The 17,063-nt window shown below is 31.8% G+C and overlaps 1 protein-coding gene across 6 annotated transcripts in view; it reads left to right on the forward strand.

The window, feature by feature from the left end:
* The window catches only part of LOC106478637 (synaptogenesis protein syg-2-like), a 263,962-nt gene that overhangs the window by 165,710 nt on the left and 81,189 nt on the right, over positions 1 to 17,063 (forward strand). The window lies entirely within an intron of this gene.

Raw genomic sequence — 17,063 nt, forward strand, 5'->3', positions numbered from 1 at the left:
CTCCCTTATATGTAATTGTAAAAAAACGTCCAATAAAAACTGCAAAACACAAAGTTTTAAACCGCAACTTCGCATGCATCCCTGCATGGACCAAATAACTCTCCATATCAATTTCGGCGCAGATCCATCCACACCCTGCGAAGTAGTTACATGGGTACACAACAGACAGTACTATTATATTTATGTAGATTATGACCAATGATTTTAAGTAAACTGACCTAAAAAGAAGAGCGTGCCGTTACTTACAAAACACATGGAAACCAATTATTTGCTCCTATGTTCTATCACCGATTCTTTAAAAGAAAAGCACGTCAGTATATCTCCATTTAACTCTCCCAATCAACAGTGATGTCCCCAGGTGAGACAACAATAAGTTTACGGACTTACAACACTAAAATCCGGGTTTAGATTCCCCGCGGTGGACATTGCAGATAGCACAATGTGGCTTTGCTCTAAAAAAAAATCAACAGTAAGTAACCAATGAAAAACCGACCGCCCGACCACGACAGCGTAACTTCAATCACATTGAAGCAAAAGATAAAAGGCTTCACACATATGCTACCGGAAAACTATGTTTGTATATATAAACTAACCAAATATAAATAACAGTATAGTTTAGTAAATTTTAGCAATCTTATATTTAAATCAACGAATGCAATAAAAAAGTTACAGAACTGACTAAGTGCAACGTATATAACTTTATAAACAACCTAGCCAAACAATCTGTCCGACGTCAAGGACACACCTGTGCGCATGATCAAATTAAACAGCGAAAATCCGGACGTAATAAATGAAGTTAAACTCATAAAACTTTCCAAAACGTGTGTGTGGTTTAAAACATGCATAAATGATCACACTCTTATGTTGAATTGATAAATAATGAAACGTCAGTAATCTATATTAATAAAAAGGCATGACTGTGTGTGTGTGTGTGTGTGTGTGACCGCCATAGCTCAAAGATGAAAGAACCTAGAAACCTGAAATTCTGCAACCATACTAAGTAGACCCTGAGGGTGTGTATCTAAGTATTATTACTTATCTTATCTGCAAGTGTGCGTGTCCACATCTTTTTAATGAGGCAAGCTAGCTAAAAACCACATAGAAAAGAAGTAGTTCCTTTATAACAACTTCTAATATATAGGAAAACCAGTGCCTTTTGGTAACAATGCGTTCAAACAATGGCTTTTATACCACTTTGCTTAGCAACAAAAGTATAACCTTATATTGTTGTAAATTGAAATGTATAAACTACAAAATCGAAAAAAACTGTTGATTTCTTAATTTAGAATCTCCGTTGATTAAATTCAGAAACGATTTAAGTTTAAAATTGGATCGATATTTTTATTTGCATGATAAATTTTAAGCAATTGGCTCCAGGCTAGGTTATCTCACATTATGTCTTTACTATAGGCTTATTTATTAATTTCTAAAATCATACCAACATTCACTACACTTACAAGGTTTCACGGGAACGCCTTCACGGCCCCCTTTCAACCCCGTCACTAAATTCGTATTGGGCAGATATTAAACGAACTATTCTATCTGAATAAATGCATTTGGCTTATATGACTCCTCTTACTTCGAAAAATCGAGCGTGACGTGACAAACATCGGCTTTTATATAGGTTAGATAACGTATAGTGGCATCTATAATTATCTATATAAAAATTATTATTATCGTACCTCTACGACTTTTTATGTTTAAAATATTTTGACATTTCTTCCATGCTAAAGTAGGTTCAGAATACACACATTGGCATAGTAATCTATAATATATCAACCTAATAACCCGAGCGAAACTGGCACTTTCGCTAGTAGTAAATACACTAATTAACAGCTTTAACATATACTAATCTAGCTAAACTAATGAAGTCATGTTGTAATGTTGTAATGTTTAAATAATTTTCAATAGCTAGAGAGAGAGAGAGAGAGATAATAGTAACGATCGCAAAATACTAAAATTATTCATTATTTCCTAACTGAATTATAAAATAATAATAAATAGCTAAAAAATTAGAGTATAGCCATGATCGTTCTAAAAAGATCATAGTGTTTTGCAAAATTCTTGTTAGCAAGAAGGGTAGTGAACTTACCCCAAAGTTGAATAGACTTGGCATACAAAATACGGCAGAAGAAACCTAGTTTGAAAATTAAGAATTCATGAGCTCTGACTGCAAAATCTTGTAATGTTGAACATATTATGCTGTGTCTTATGAGATGTTAGAAATATCTGTATCAAAAATGAAAAATTTATTGCTTCGAAATTACAAGTATGTTTTCTCAAACATTTCAGACGTGGAAGTTTGATTAATGATAGCTGTATGTGTGTTTCTGTAATGTGCATTCTCTAGTAGTTTTATCCAGGATGAGTTCTGGTAAATAAATAAGTATAGCAATATCAAGAAAATCTAAAGAATTCGGTAAAGGAATATCGTCAATATACAAGTGTGACTAATATGTAAAATTCTGTTATAGCCTTCCTCATAAAGTTTATTTTATGAATAGAAATTCAAGTTAAAAAAAAAACACATGCCCAAAGACATGTTAGCAAAATTTGAAAAAGTATTGCGAAAGAAAACAAATACATTTAAGAATTCCTCTTTTGTAGAACAATGATAATTTTTACATTATCATATAAATATCCGTATTTAATAACACAAAGCATTAATTTATATGAATTGTTAAAATATATAGAAATTGTTGATTAAGTACTCTTTTTTATCAAATGTATAAACATGAATATTGATATAAAAACTACCATAATGAAAAGTTTCGATTGTTTTTGTCTTAAAATCTTTAACTTTCTTCTTGCATTCAATGGAATTGCCGACCATAACGAAAGTATTAACAGCTTATGTCTCTCTTTAATACTCGTGTAAAATTGAAATGATTTTTAAAGGATAAGACCTTTACCGTCTATAACTGATAAATTCTCGTTTTTGTTGTTAGCACCAACTTTAAACCTGTATTTGTATGAGGATTCATGTCATTTGGAAATCCAAAATAATTTAGGTATTATACATCATTACATTTTCTGAATGGATACTAATGTCCGTAAAAACCTTAATATGTTTCTGTATAATCATCTTTTATGGGCTTAACACGTTTTTATGCCCCATTACCTAACGATGATGGTACTCCTATATAACCTTGTTTCCTTGCATGTTTTTATCGTCATGTAAACAACATCATTCTCGAACACGTATGGGTTTTTCTTGTCCCATTTGCTGTTCTTTAATTTGAATTCGTGGTTATATTTTCCACTGTTTGTTATTCATATCTTTTCATTGTTGCAGCTCGCCTTTTTTCTAGGACTAAAATTTATCTCGACTGTTTAAAAGCCTTATATAAATCTTAATTAGACGCCTTGTTGTGCATCTGCCTCTAATGAAAATCTAACTCGGACAAAAATCTTGCCAAAAATACAGTTATTTGCGTTGAAAAGTTTTGAGACATGCTTCACTAGGATTACTAACAAAATTACAGGCACGACCAGTCATCCCTTCTTTCCTACATAACTGTGATTACAGACGAATATATGAAAATCCAAACATGCAAAGAAAAGGCTTGAGGCGTTATATTAAGTATTCGTATCATTAAGTTATTTTTTTTCGTTTTGAAACTTGAGTCGCAGCTGTGACACGCTGATTTTGTAATGCTCAATGTAAGTAACAATGTACAAGCTTCTTCCATTTTCATCTTCTCAGACACTAAGTTGGTGCTGAGCTAGAACTGTCATTTTTCCTTTTTTCCTATACTTATAAAAAAGAAAACGGGAATCAAACAGTTTTGTGAGAACTATATCATTGCTAAAGTATACACTTACATTTTGTCATGTACTAGTATTCCACGAAAACGCTATGCCACCTCCTACGGATTCTCTTAGTTTATTTTACTTTTTCCTATCAAAAACTGCAGCGCGTGTTTCCTCTCTCAGATGCATGCATTCATCTAGATTTCTACATTTTTTTTCTAAAGAAAAAAAATAATAAATGAAGCTTCTGAAAGCCGATCTATCAAAGGAACTAAAACTGCCACAAATGACCCTTGCTCTGAACTACCTTGAGAATTCAGTTTTATGAAAATATTATTAATTATTAATACAAATGTTTAATATATCTAGATATACGTAGGGGGTATTCTGCGTAATTTAATAACGTATAATCAATCATAAAATACTTTGAAAAACTGCCTGATAACTGTGTGTCAAGATTACAAGAACAGCTTCAATCTTCTTATGCTTGCGGGATAATTTTACTGTTATTTCATTTCTGTAACATTTCACATTTTGTTATTTTATAAAGTTAGACACTTTCAAAAAGGTAAGTTAATATGAAATGTATTATAAGTTAAAAAATGTAAAAACTATCACAATTAGAAGACTTGTTTGGTTATGTTTTCTCAGTCTTAATTAGTATTGTTGTATTTGATCCGCTGTCGAAAAATATAGTTTCTTTCTATACGACTGTATTTCTTAACTTTTTTCATATTTAATATATACTGTACTCGTTTGATTTAGGAAAATACTAAGAAGGCAGAATGTCCCGTTTTTCATTACAGCTATAAATCTTTCTTTCTTCTGACAGAAACATTGTTCATTTGTAGTTGAATAGCTTTCCTCGACTGATTAAAGGTACTTTGAATATTACATATAAGCATATCTACAGTGTGATAAACAAGAAAACTAAAGTGGCTGTTATTAACTTTTTTCTGCCATGACACACAAAAAGGGCATTATTTCTGTCCAGACTTTTCGAAAAAACTTTAAACATGACATTGAAACGTAGTGTTGTTTTTTGCTCACAAGATAATTAGTTGTGTCAATGATACATGATTTCAGTTTTTTAATGCATATGAAGCACGAGTTGTGACTGTGTAATTCACTTGCTTAAAAACCATGGTTTTATTATGTGATTAATTGTTCTTCGAATCCCTGCAAAGCTTCATTCGTGAGTACAGCGGGTGATAAGACAGTTTCCGATCGATGTTCAGTTATGGCCATGAAAGTACTACAATATGGCGCTGGAAGAGAATAATTCAACGTGACATAACATAACTGATGAAAACGTTATCTACTCTGTTGGATATTTTGTTTAAGAATTAAAGTAAAGAATTATTAACAATTAGATTGCTTTCTATTCTTAAGCTCGTGACTGTAACCAATATTTGTTTCCTGAATTGTTTACAAGTAAATTGTCACTCCACTTTTGTTTTCCATTTTAAATATTCACAACAAGAAGTCAATTACTATTCACCAGTGCACATTCAGAACTATTGAATTTTTAAAAGAATGTTGGAGGAGTTATTTAAATATCTGTTTATTGGTTTAGGTATTTGCAGTTTTATGCATTGTTCCAATATGTGTGCTTGGTTTAGAGTAAAGCCACATTAGACTATCCGCTGTATCCACCGAGGAGAATCGAATCCCGGATTTTAGCGTTGAGGGACATTGTTTCGCTAAATATATTATGAATACAGACTAATGCTTTCTTTCGATGAGAGGAATGTTCAAGCATATCTGTAAAAAGCCACTTCGAGGAGTATATAAACTCTGAAGTGATTAAACTACTTTGCTGGTCCCAAACCATCTTCTAGGACCTCGTTGTATGACCTTTTTAGAAGTTATAGTTATTCAGTTCCGTATATCAGATCATTTAGGACATACAACCCCTTAGTTCTGTCTAGAACTCAAAACTCTTTAGTTCTGCTTGGAATATATATATATATATATAACTCCTTAGTTCCCTTTAGGTCATATATTACACCTCTTAGTTCTGTCTACAACATACAACCCCTTGGTTCTGTCTAATTGGTATAACCGGAAAGATATATTTAGAATATAATATATCTTAGTTTACTTTAGGATATGTACTCCCCTACTCTAGTTTACTTAGCAATCAAGGCAACTCACCCTTATGGTGACATAGAGTTTGCGTTCTACGCGGTTTTGTTGAGATTCTATCCTTTGAACACATATTGCTCAGGTACCTGTAAAATTTCACTCTCACACTTATGCACATACACAGGAATTCTGTAATATGGTAAATCTCACTAAATTCATAATTGGGTAATGAATCACGTATCACACCACAGGCAATAAACGTCGGTTAAAAATAATAAATTTGATGAATATCTAATTAACTTTATTTATGTGCTTAATTTATTAATAAATAAAATTTTTAAGAAAGTTGTCAACGAAATCCTTAAAATTTGCAGTTTGCTCCGAAAGTTAAGTAAGTCTGTCAGAGATTTGCTATGATTCAAACAATGGTGAAATATTAGGGAAAAACAAATATATTGCCACTAGAACTTTTGTTATTTTAATTCATGACCAATTTAAAACTACATAGGTAAGTTCATATTTTACTTATTTTGTGTTGGAATAGCATAAACTACCGTAAAAATATGGTCTTTTTGAAATTTCTTCTTGATTGAAAATCACAAAATATTAATATATTTTTCGTATATTTTACAAAGTATTGTTATTGGTGTAAATGAGAAAACAAATTAATTATTTTTTTTACAGCTTTGACCTGTTTGAAGTTGGTTTCTTTTTGTAAGTTTGGCCTAATATTTAGCGTGGGGAGCTGCAGATAGAAAAGCCCAGGGATCGAAACGTGATGCAACTGAACATGCTCTGCGCTTTCAGCTGTGGGCGCGTTATAAAAATGACAGTCAATCCTGTTATTCGTTTTAAAGAACCAGACAAACCATTTAAGGTGACATGTTCTGCTTAGCTGTTTACTTTCCCTCTGAATATTCAAATTTCTGCCTTGGTTGTTTCGTCTAAGCGAGCATAAAGTTCCAATCTGATTGAAAATTTTATTTTTTGTTGCAAGATGACTCTATTTAAGCAGCTTATAAAGTAATAATATTAAAAACGGTAGTACAGTTCGATATAGTTGCGTCATATAATTGATTACTCATTTAAACAAATATTAATTTATACACCTTTATGACTTTTGTCACCTATAAAAACTCCAGAATCGGTCAATAAGAGACCCGCAAAAAGGTAGTAAACCCTTTTAATTTCTTTAGTTTTATTCATATTCACGCATTAAATGCTTTTGGTTGCTGAAAATTACAAATAGGCGTCTGCATCATGCTGAAAGTTGGATCCACTATTAACATTCCAACGAGCATGCGCTAAAAACATTATTTAATAGTTTTAAAAAAATTAAAATGCTTTACTGATATGTTAGATTGAAATATAGAAAGCCTAAGCATTTAAAATATGCGGAATTTTCAGATAAATCCGATCTCCCAACAAGTTTCTCTGATAGAAACACCCGCGATTAACTGCATGTTAGGCCCAATGAACTTTCCGAGCAAGAGTATTCAGCTGAGTTTTCGAAATTAGTGTGGAAGTAGTAGATTGTTTTTTTTTAATTTCGCGCAAAGCTACATGAGGGCCATCTGTACTAGTCGTTCCTAATTTAGCAGTGTAAGACTAGAGGGAAGGAAGCTAGTCATCACCACCCACCGCCAACTCTTGGGCTGCTCTTTTATTAACGAATAGTGGGATTGACCGTCACATTATAACGTCCCCACGACTGAAAGGGTTAGCATATTTGGTGGGACAGGGATTCGAGCCTGCCTACGACCCTCAGATTGCGAGTTGAGCGCCCTAACCACCCATGCCGGGCGTTGGAAGTAGTAGAAATAAGAGAATTTGGACACTTTAAATGAAATAAACAACATCTTTATTTAGTACAACATTGAAAACAGCACTTTAAATGAAATAAACAAAATCTTTATTTAGCACAACACTGAAAACAGCACTTTAAATGAAATAAACAACATCGTTATTTAGTACAAAACTGAAAACAGCGCGTACCCACTTGTGACAACGGGCAGTCTTCACTCCCAATTATGCAAGTGTTATTAGTTCTTATCGCGAGTTGGATTACCTCAACACTAAAATGTTGATCTAAGTTCAAAAACGCCTTCTGTCTTCATACCTGGATTTAAAACATCAGCTTGCTATCTTTGTCCACCAGATAGCGTCTTTGATCAGCTGTCAGGTTCATTTGACGTTAAAGTTTGGCCAGCAAAATATATTTAAGTTCTAAGTAGTTTTAATCCAGGCTCAAAATACACTGAAACAACCATGCAAACAGAAAAAGTCATCTGACAAAAGAACAAAAAAGATGGTTAGAACAAAATAATATTAGATACCTTGAACCATGTGTTGCCGCCATGACAGTGAGGAAACAAAATAATCAATAATTTAAGCAAATTCTATCACCATAGATAGTAGAAGCACATTGTATGTCTGCATACCACAAATATTTAACCTGACGTATGAGAAATGACTAAGTAAATTATTTTTATTAAAAGTTAGTTGTTTTTTTATTAAAGTTAGGAAGAAAACATGTTTAGTAAGACTTCAACTTAGCATATAATAAATTCGATAAGAAAAATGAGTTGATGAGCATATTAATAACCTATTACCACCTAAATCCAAGCATTTTACAAATTTTTACATGTTTTCATCTGCACGTTTTTCAAGATAAATCTCACAGAGTGCACAGAAAATAAACTTAGGGAGTTAAATTAAAATGTTACAAATTTTTACTCAAGATTCTCCATCATTATTTAACAGTAAGCGTTCTCAACACCAATAATTCTATAAGATCAGACAATAAGTTATTTTCATATCTACTTGAATAAAGATTTTGTGGGCACCTAAGAGTTCAGGCAGAAACTTTAAATGAAATTTTTTAAACAGATAATAAACTTTACGTACTAACGTCGAAATATTTTCATGGAATATTTTCTGTAACTAACGCACCCTGTAGCAAACAAAATTTCAATATCATATTATTACTGAAAAAATGTTATCTAACTTCTTGCAGATTTTAAGAGCATTCAAGAAACATAAGATAGCATCGAGTACACTCTTATTTGTGCCCGGCATGGCCAGGTGGATAAGGCGCTCGATTCACAATCTGAGGGTCGCGGGTTCGAATCCGCATCCCACCAAACATGCTCGCCCTTTCCGCTGAGGGGGCGTTATAATGTGACAGTCAATCCCACTATTCGTTAGTAAAAGAGTAGCCCAAGAGTTGGCGGTGGGTGGTGATGACTAGCTGCCTTCCCTCTAGTCTTACACTGTTAAATTAGGGACGGCTAGCGCAGATAGCCCTCGTGTAGCTTTGCGCGAAATTCCAAAACAAACACTCTTATTTTTTTGTTTTTTTTTAACTTAATTTTGTTACGCACATAAGCGTGAATATTATATTACATTTAAATAAAATAATAAACGTTAACTACTTTGTTTTTAGTGTCACTTTTTCTAGATTCCTAGTGATCAGTTACTTTTAAATTACAGTTTCTTTCTATTCTATATAGCATGGATATTGAATTATATATTTATATGATTATCTTTTGATTGCAGTTCCAAAACTGAAAATATAAAGGTTTTCGTGGTTACATATTTTAAAAATGCAAGTAGGTTCTTATGAAAGAAACAATACAAATAGTTGATTTTGCCCTTGCAACATCTGCTCTTTATACTCAAAGCAATAGTTCTTCCTTCAATCTATAGCATTCGGTAGTGTTAGTCTTGAACAAATGCTAAGTACGCCTGTTTATGTTTCTCAAAAAAAAACTTTAACTAAAATCAGTTGACTTTGCCCTGAAGCCGACTAACATCTGTTCATTATACAACTAGTATATGAGATTTTGCTATAATAATCTGTAATTTGTCAACTTCCTTTATACAAACAGCGATTACTTTTGGAAATAACGTACTAAAGGGGATTTTTTCATCCACAAAAAACACAATCAGTGCAAATACTTTAACAAAGGAACTAAGTTCTAAATCTTAAAGAAATGTTTACATTTTCTATGCAGCAGCATCAACTTAGAGCTCCCTGGAAGTTGTTATACTTACTTATTGAATGATAGTAAGAAGTCACGTCTTCGGCATTTTCGACAAAAGAGAACCCCATCAAAATTCAAAGACACGGGTAACTTTACTATGATCAATTCACATCGTTTCAAACACAGATAATTTCATGACTTACCTTCCTTACTTGTTATCAAGAAAGAAACAATTTTTCTCTTATATTCAAATAATTTTTTTGTCTTTCCAGTCAGATTGAGATGTTGTTGTTCTTTTCCTAGCTTGAAATTTGCGAAAACTATTTTTGCAGATGTTTTGTCAAACTCTATTAATCCTGTATTCAGGTTATGTTCTTTGGATATTGGAAAAGGCATATATTAGACTCATGAGATTAATTGACGTTCAGAAAATCAGAACTCTCGCGAATAAAGTCGCTCTATAATTAGAAGCTGTAAAAACTGTTAATTAATAGTATGGTTAAATGCGCGTCAGGATATATACATAATATACAGATTGTTTTGTTTACATCATTTAGGCTTATTATAGTCGTTTAGCATTATATGAGATAATTAGTTACATTAGAAAATTGTATGTTGAGAAAATAACTGTAAGAGCAATATTACATCCAGTAATTATAGTTCAATTTAATTAAGTACTTTTAAAGATTATTCTCAGAAGTCCGAAAGATGTTGTTATTCGGATATAGTTTAATTTTAAAAAATGAATAATAAAGTAATAGCACTTTACAGTTTTACTATATTAACTTAATAATATTATATAATAATACGTTTGCCGCATCTCTGAAGCGCGTAATTATCACATATTGAGGATGTTTACCATGTATGTTTTCAAAGTGCCAAAATATGTCGAATCTTTAGAACATACAAATTTCGAAGAATCTCTGCATATATTTAACCTATCAAAGATTTGTTAAGTTGATATAAATCATGGGCTATGGGACGTATGGAAATCTTTACAGCTTAATGATGTGATTTTTATATATCAACGTTATTGACATTAAATAGGTGTAAAGAAAGCAGTGTTTGTTCTTCATTGTCGTTAAAATAAAGCATGTCCTTTAAAGATACCAAAATGAACAATCAGCTTAAGTGAGTAATGTGAGTCCTCTGACAATATAAATTTCAGATAAACTATTCGATATTGCATTTATGTATATTTTATGCATATACAACATATTTCGTCTTTAAAAACCATATAGCCGATCCTTTATGAGTGCAATCAAAATAAAAGTTCCCACGTGTCATATTAAACCAGCTTATCACTCACTAAGTATTTTCATTTCAATTATAACGATGTAAGCATTGGCCATAACATTTATTATTCCGTTTTGAAGTTTCTAATGCTTCAAATTTATGAGAAATGTATAAAGTTATACACTATAAATCTCCAGGCGTAATTATTGGAGTATATTATAAAAATCTTTACCTTTTATTCATTTCAATATCTCTAAATTAATCCTTTTCTCATGGCCTTGTTTAATGACACCAACCTAACGCAGCCATAACAAAAATTGAGATAACTGATATAGATAAAAGATGGCCCCAAGACACGGATCGTAAATTTTAACATTTTTGAATCTTTCTTATAACATTCCGAATTCCCACCAGTAACGTGAACCGGGTTGTTCTGCTAAAGTACAAAATCCGATTGAAGACCACCCGAAGACTTTTCATTCTATTGATCAAACTTCTCCAAGGGGCATAGAAACGAGCGTGAATAACGGCAAAAACCTGAAGGTCGGGCAAGGAAGCAGTCCTCAGAATGGCAGGAAATCATTCATCGAATTTTATCACAATTTCTGACTTTGGTGTTGAAGCTCTTTCTTGTATCAGCTTTATTTCAAAAGCGGAGTAATTCACTAGACCATTCTTTGTCAAAAAACAAAACAAAACAAACAAATCTCATGAGTTTTCAAGTGATTTCGCTTCTGTTTACCAGTAGTGAAGAAATATCAAAGCAGTTCTTCAGTTGCTAACATTAATCTGATTTAAAGTGAAAGGTTCTTACCGTTAGTTCGCTAAAAATATCTTAAAGTGCTTTGAAATATAACTCTTTGGAGGTTTTACAAAAAAAGCTTAAGCTTCGAAAATGGAAAACTACAACACAAAATGCAGCAATAAATTCGGAATATTGTTTGGAGGGATACATTATATCTTACTACGTTACTGTACACTTTGAAATTACAACTTCAAATGTTTTACAACGAGTAAAAAACTTTAAAGAGGTAATTCAACACTTAAAGCATTTCGATTGTACGGAAATAATAAGGATCTAGGTTTTGAGGAAGTTGCGAGAAATTCCAACACCTCTTCAAGTCACAGTTGCATTTAAGTCATTAGGGAGTGCTGGTTTAATCTGTTTTGGATATTCGCGAAAGGACTATCTACGCTAGCCGTTCCTAATTTTTAACAGGTGGTGAGAGAAGGTAACTAGTCAATAAGCACCCACCACCATCACTTATGATTTGATCATCAATCTTATAATGCACCCAAGGTCCCAAAGTGTAAAGTGCGATTTTCTTCTTCTTTTTTTCGGCAATGGGACCCGAATCATAGAATATCGGATCCACAGTCCAGCACATTGAAATACTAAACTATGTGCGATCCAATAAAGAAGCACACAGCATCAGCAAATTTCTGACTGCAGCTCATCTGACATGCCCCTCAGTGGCACAGCGGTATGTCTGCGGACTTACAACGCTAGAAATCGGGTTTCGATATCCGTGGTCGGCAGAGCACAGATAGCCCTTGTGTAGCTTTGTGCCTAATTAAAAACAAACAAACAAAATCATCTAACACGTCCAGTGATTTCACAAAAATTATCCAATAATCTAAGTAAATTACATTTTAGTGAATGCTTTTGATGAATAATGGTTGAGACAAAGAACCTGATATGTTTGCTTATCTTAATGAATTGCTCGGAAATTTAATTCATGTTTATTGTCAGCTTTAGCACTTTGATAAATATCGAACCTATAATAACAATCCAAAGGTATTAGGATATATTTAATCAATTATAAAAGGTTTTATAATTGAATAATTATTTAACCTATAATAACAATCCAAAGGTATTAGAATATATTTAATTAGTTATAAAAGGTTTTATAATTGAATAATTATTTAACCTATAATAACAATCCAAAGGTATTAGAATATATTTAATTAGTTATAAAAGGTTTTATAATTGAATAATTATTTAACCACATGAACAACAGAGCTGAAGTTATAGCAAATTTAGAAAGCTTTTTTTATTCGAAGAATATGATTACTGAATCAGGGGTCGCTTGTAATATCCCATCTACGAATATGCTTTCCTTTGCAACTGTGGGAGCGTTATACTGTTGCGGCTAATCCTACTGTTTGTTGGTAAGAGAAATCCAGTAGTTCACGGTGGGAGGTGTTGACTAGCTGCCTTCTCTCTAATCTATCACATCAAAATCGGGAAGGACTAACGCAGACAGGCTCGAGTAGCTTTGCGCGAAATTCAAAACAAAGACTTACAGTATGTTGGTAATTACAACCCATGGAACATAAGTATCTTCAATTTCAAAGTTGAGATCTTACTGAATCATATTGCCTGGAATATATAGAAATACTTGGAAAAAGGAAGTACTTACTATAGAATTCCTTGCATTGACGCAGTCTCTGCATTTATGGAACATACATCTGATCGGTCAGGTTTCATTGTGGACGATGTTGTTCTACTTCTTAGTCAAGTTACCAAAAGGCTTTATACAGTAAATTAGACTCTGGGAAGTTTTGTAAGTTCTAGTTAAGTTCATAAAATTCTAACTAAGCAGACACAAATTTGTTGATCATTGGCAGAAACATGAAAAGTTTTCTCATCTTTGAAAGGTGCAGGCAAGCAATGGCATTAACGTCAATATTTGTGATCCAAGTACAATGTGAGGGGATCCAAATGAGCTGAGTAACCAACTGTAGAATTGAAATAGGTCTTTTCAACCTCGGTATACATTCATAAAGTCTGTTCCTAACTATATGGTCACTGATAGTCTCTACAATTGCTATCTGATAGTATAACCAAAACCACCTTACTAAAGACCTTAATACACTAAGATGAGCTATCACTTATCTCCTTGACAGTCTATGCTTCCTTAAAAAAAACACTAACAAAAGAAGGTAGCACTGTTAGAACTAAAAAGAAACACTTATAACCAAAACTGAGGTGATCGTAAAACAAATAAATCGACAAATGATTGAATCTAGATACAAAATGTAGTACTACCCTTTTAACCAGTGGATAGTAAGTGCTAACAACAGTACATGCAAAATGTGCCCATAACTAGTGACATTGATTTTTGGAATACAGATTCTATGAAATATTTGCTCTCGAAAGTTTTTGTTGCGGTGAAAACTGTTTAGGTGTTCACATAGATGTCACATTAATCCAAACTTAGTAAATCTTGCTTTATTGTCTCCTCTTTTTTTTTCTCCAGAAATTAACAAGTTCTTGATACAACTTGTAAAGTTTTGATAAACATGACAAAAACTATGAATTACTTCATAGTTTAAAACGTTTTATACAATATAGCTTCTGTTAAATAAAAAAAAAATGTTGATAGACTTCTCAGAGATGTTCAATTTTATCGCAGACTAATTGTTACAGAGCGGAATAACAAATTATTGTTTAAACTTTCCTATACTTTTTGTATTTTGTGAAGAGTCTTTACGTATTCCCAATGTTTCAGCCAAAAAGTTTGTAATTTATGCATTTTAAGTTTCAAAAATAAAAACACTTGCCTGTCAATGAACTTAACGACAACCACCGCGGACAGTCACTTGTGTCTAGAAGTAGTGGAGTCTGCTCTGTATGAAGAAAATGTGACAATCATTCTTATAAATAGGGACATATATCCGAATGCCGTGTCTTGTAGAAAAACAATGCAAAAATATATTAGATAGTTTCAAGTTATTCCGGAAACGTTATTTCATATAAAAGGTGCATGTCCAATATTCTGAAAAAATCTTGAGCAAAATTAAAAAAATATACAAACGATCCCTGCAAAAGCTTTTCGCTTAAACAAACTAAACTGTACCCATCTTTTATTACTTGCTTTAATAGGACTTTTACATCCATTTCTTAACATAAAAATGTTTCCATTCTTTTTCATATGCATAGCTATAATATTTCCTTAACGCTATTTTAACATTCAATTTTAATAAATTACCCTCTTCGTTGTCCCATCTATTTTGTGTTGTAATTTTATGAACGTGTTTACTTTGCTTTTATAGGATTATCTTTTATTTTAATAAAAGTACATGTTTAATTTGGTTGCTTTTATAGGATTATCTTTTATTTTAATAAAAGTATATGTTTAATTTGGTTGCTTTTGTAGGATTATCTTTTATTTTAATAAAAGTATATGTTTAATTTGGTTGCTTTTATAGGATTATCTTTTATTTTAATAAAAGTATATGTTTAATTTGGTTGCTTTTATAGGATTATCTTTTATTTTAATAAAAGTATATGTTTAATTTGGTTGCTTAATTTAACTTAACCTTATTTTAGTTTAGACAAAGATTATTAACGTGTTCCTCCATATACATGATATACCATTCAAGTTGTATTTTTCTTTACTTTTACATTTTATCCATTCTTTAATCTAATCTCTGATACTCAACTAACTGTTTTTATCTGATTGAAATTACTATACAAATGAAAATGATCAGATGGATGTAGAAATAAATGATATTTTCTTCACATAATATTTCTTTTAAGCAAATTATCTAGTCGACCATGCCTTGCCTATTATTTTTCAATAATGCAAAATTAATTATATCATTCCCTCTTCTCAGACTTCTACTTACACGTATTAGTTAAAACTAATACTTACATTTTGACTCTTAACGTCACTTATTTTTCTAATCTTATTTTTTCTAATTAATTCTTGATTCTTTTAGAGCTTCCACAACAGTGTACAATATCTCTAGCATGCATCAAACATAATTCAGTACGCTTTAGTGCAAGCACTAAATCCTTCTAATAACATAAAATTACATCCTTCTTACTTCTTCAAAAAATTCAATATTTCATCAAGGGCCATTTTTAAAACCCCTTTACTTTTCTTGTTAACTGTAAATATATAATATATTTAGATTCCCAAGAAGATTTTATCATTAACACAAATCCATCAACCTGTATCTAGGTTATGTTATTGGATTGACTACCATACCGTGCAAATAAATTTACGTGTAATTTGTATTATTATAAAAGAGATAAACTTCCAGTATACATTCTTCTCTCAGCTTATGTATTAGCCTCAAGCTCGCAATTCTTATATCCATCAACGACAATCGGATCTTAAGTTCTTTAATTTGTATTAGGTTTATTTAACGAAAACGTTGGATGCGCTGCATAATCTCATAATTTTGTATTTTATTTCTAACTCCATTTATGTGCCAAACTGCATAATTAAAAGTACCAGTTTTTACCAGTCACTTGTATGCACTCTTCACTCCGATCTCTTGTATATTATTACCATCTAGATATTTGTTTTACATAGTTGTTTTTATTTCACTCTACTTTCTTCCGAGTGTCCGCACGTACTTCATTTTTTATTTCTTTGCAGCTATAAACCACATTTTCAGTTATTAATTTATCATAAATTAATACGGCCTTTGTTAATTTTCAGCTTTGGATTATGTCAATAAAACTTACGTTTTAAGCTTTCTGGAACTTTAAAGAGTAATATTTCATAATAAAGTCAGCTAACTTCTAAATTTTAATACACTTTTCAAATTTGCTCCCTATCCTTATTAGATTATTTCTTTTAGTCTGGAGTTTATCAACCTTACATATTCTTTGAAGATATTTTTATATAATATCTGATTTATTTTTACAACCAACTATTTAACTTTACTTTCCAGCATCTTCCAAGTTTGAATTTTTTTATGGTGAGCTTTAAAATTACAACACTAAAATTTAGGGTCTAATCCGTGAATTTTCAAGGCATCTATCATCTAAAGTTGAGGATATCACGTTTGACCACACTCTTTTACAATGTTCACCGTATTCCGCATTAATTTTGTTCCCAAGATACTTTCTTTAGTTTCCAGAATATAATTTTTTAGTTTTTTTCGGTCAATAACAATATGATTTAGCTTTCTCTAAACTATCATCTGTCTTTCAGATATATATTAATTATCCAGTGTTTTCTTTATTTTAACATCCCT

Source organism: Limulus polyphemus, unplaced genomic scaffold, assembly GCF_000517525.1.
Source record: "Limulus polyphemus unplaced genomic scaffold, Limulus_polyphemus-2.1.2 Scaffold236, whole genome shotgun sequence".
Classification (NCBI taxonomy): domain Eukaryota; kingdom Metazoa; phylum Arthropoda; class Merostomata; order Xiphosura; family Limulidae; genus Limulus; species Limulus polyphemus.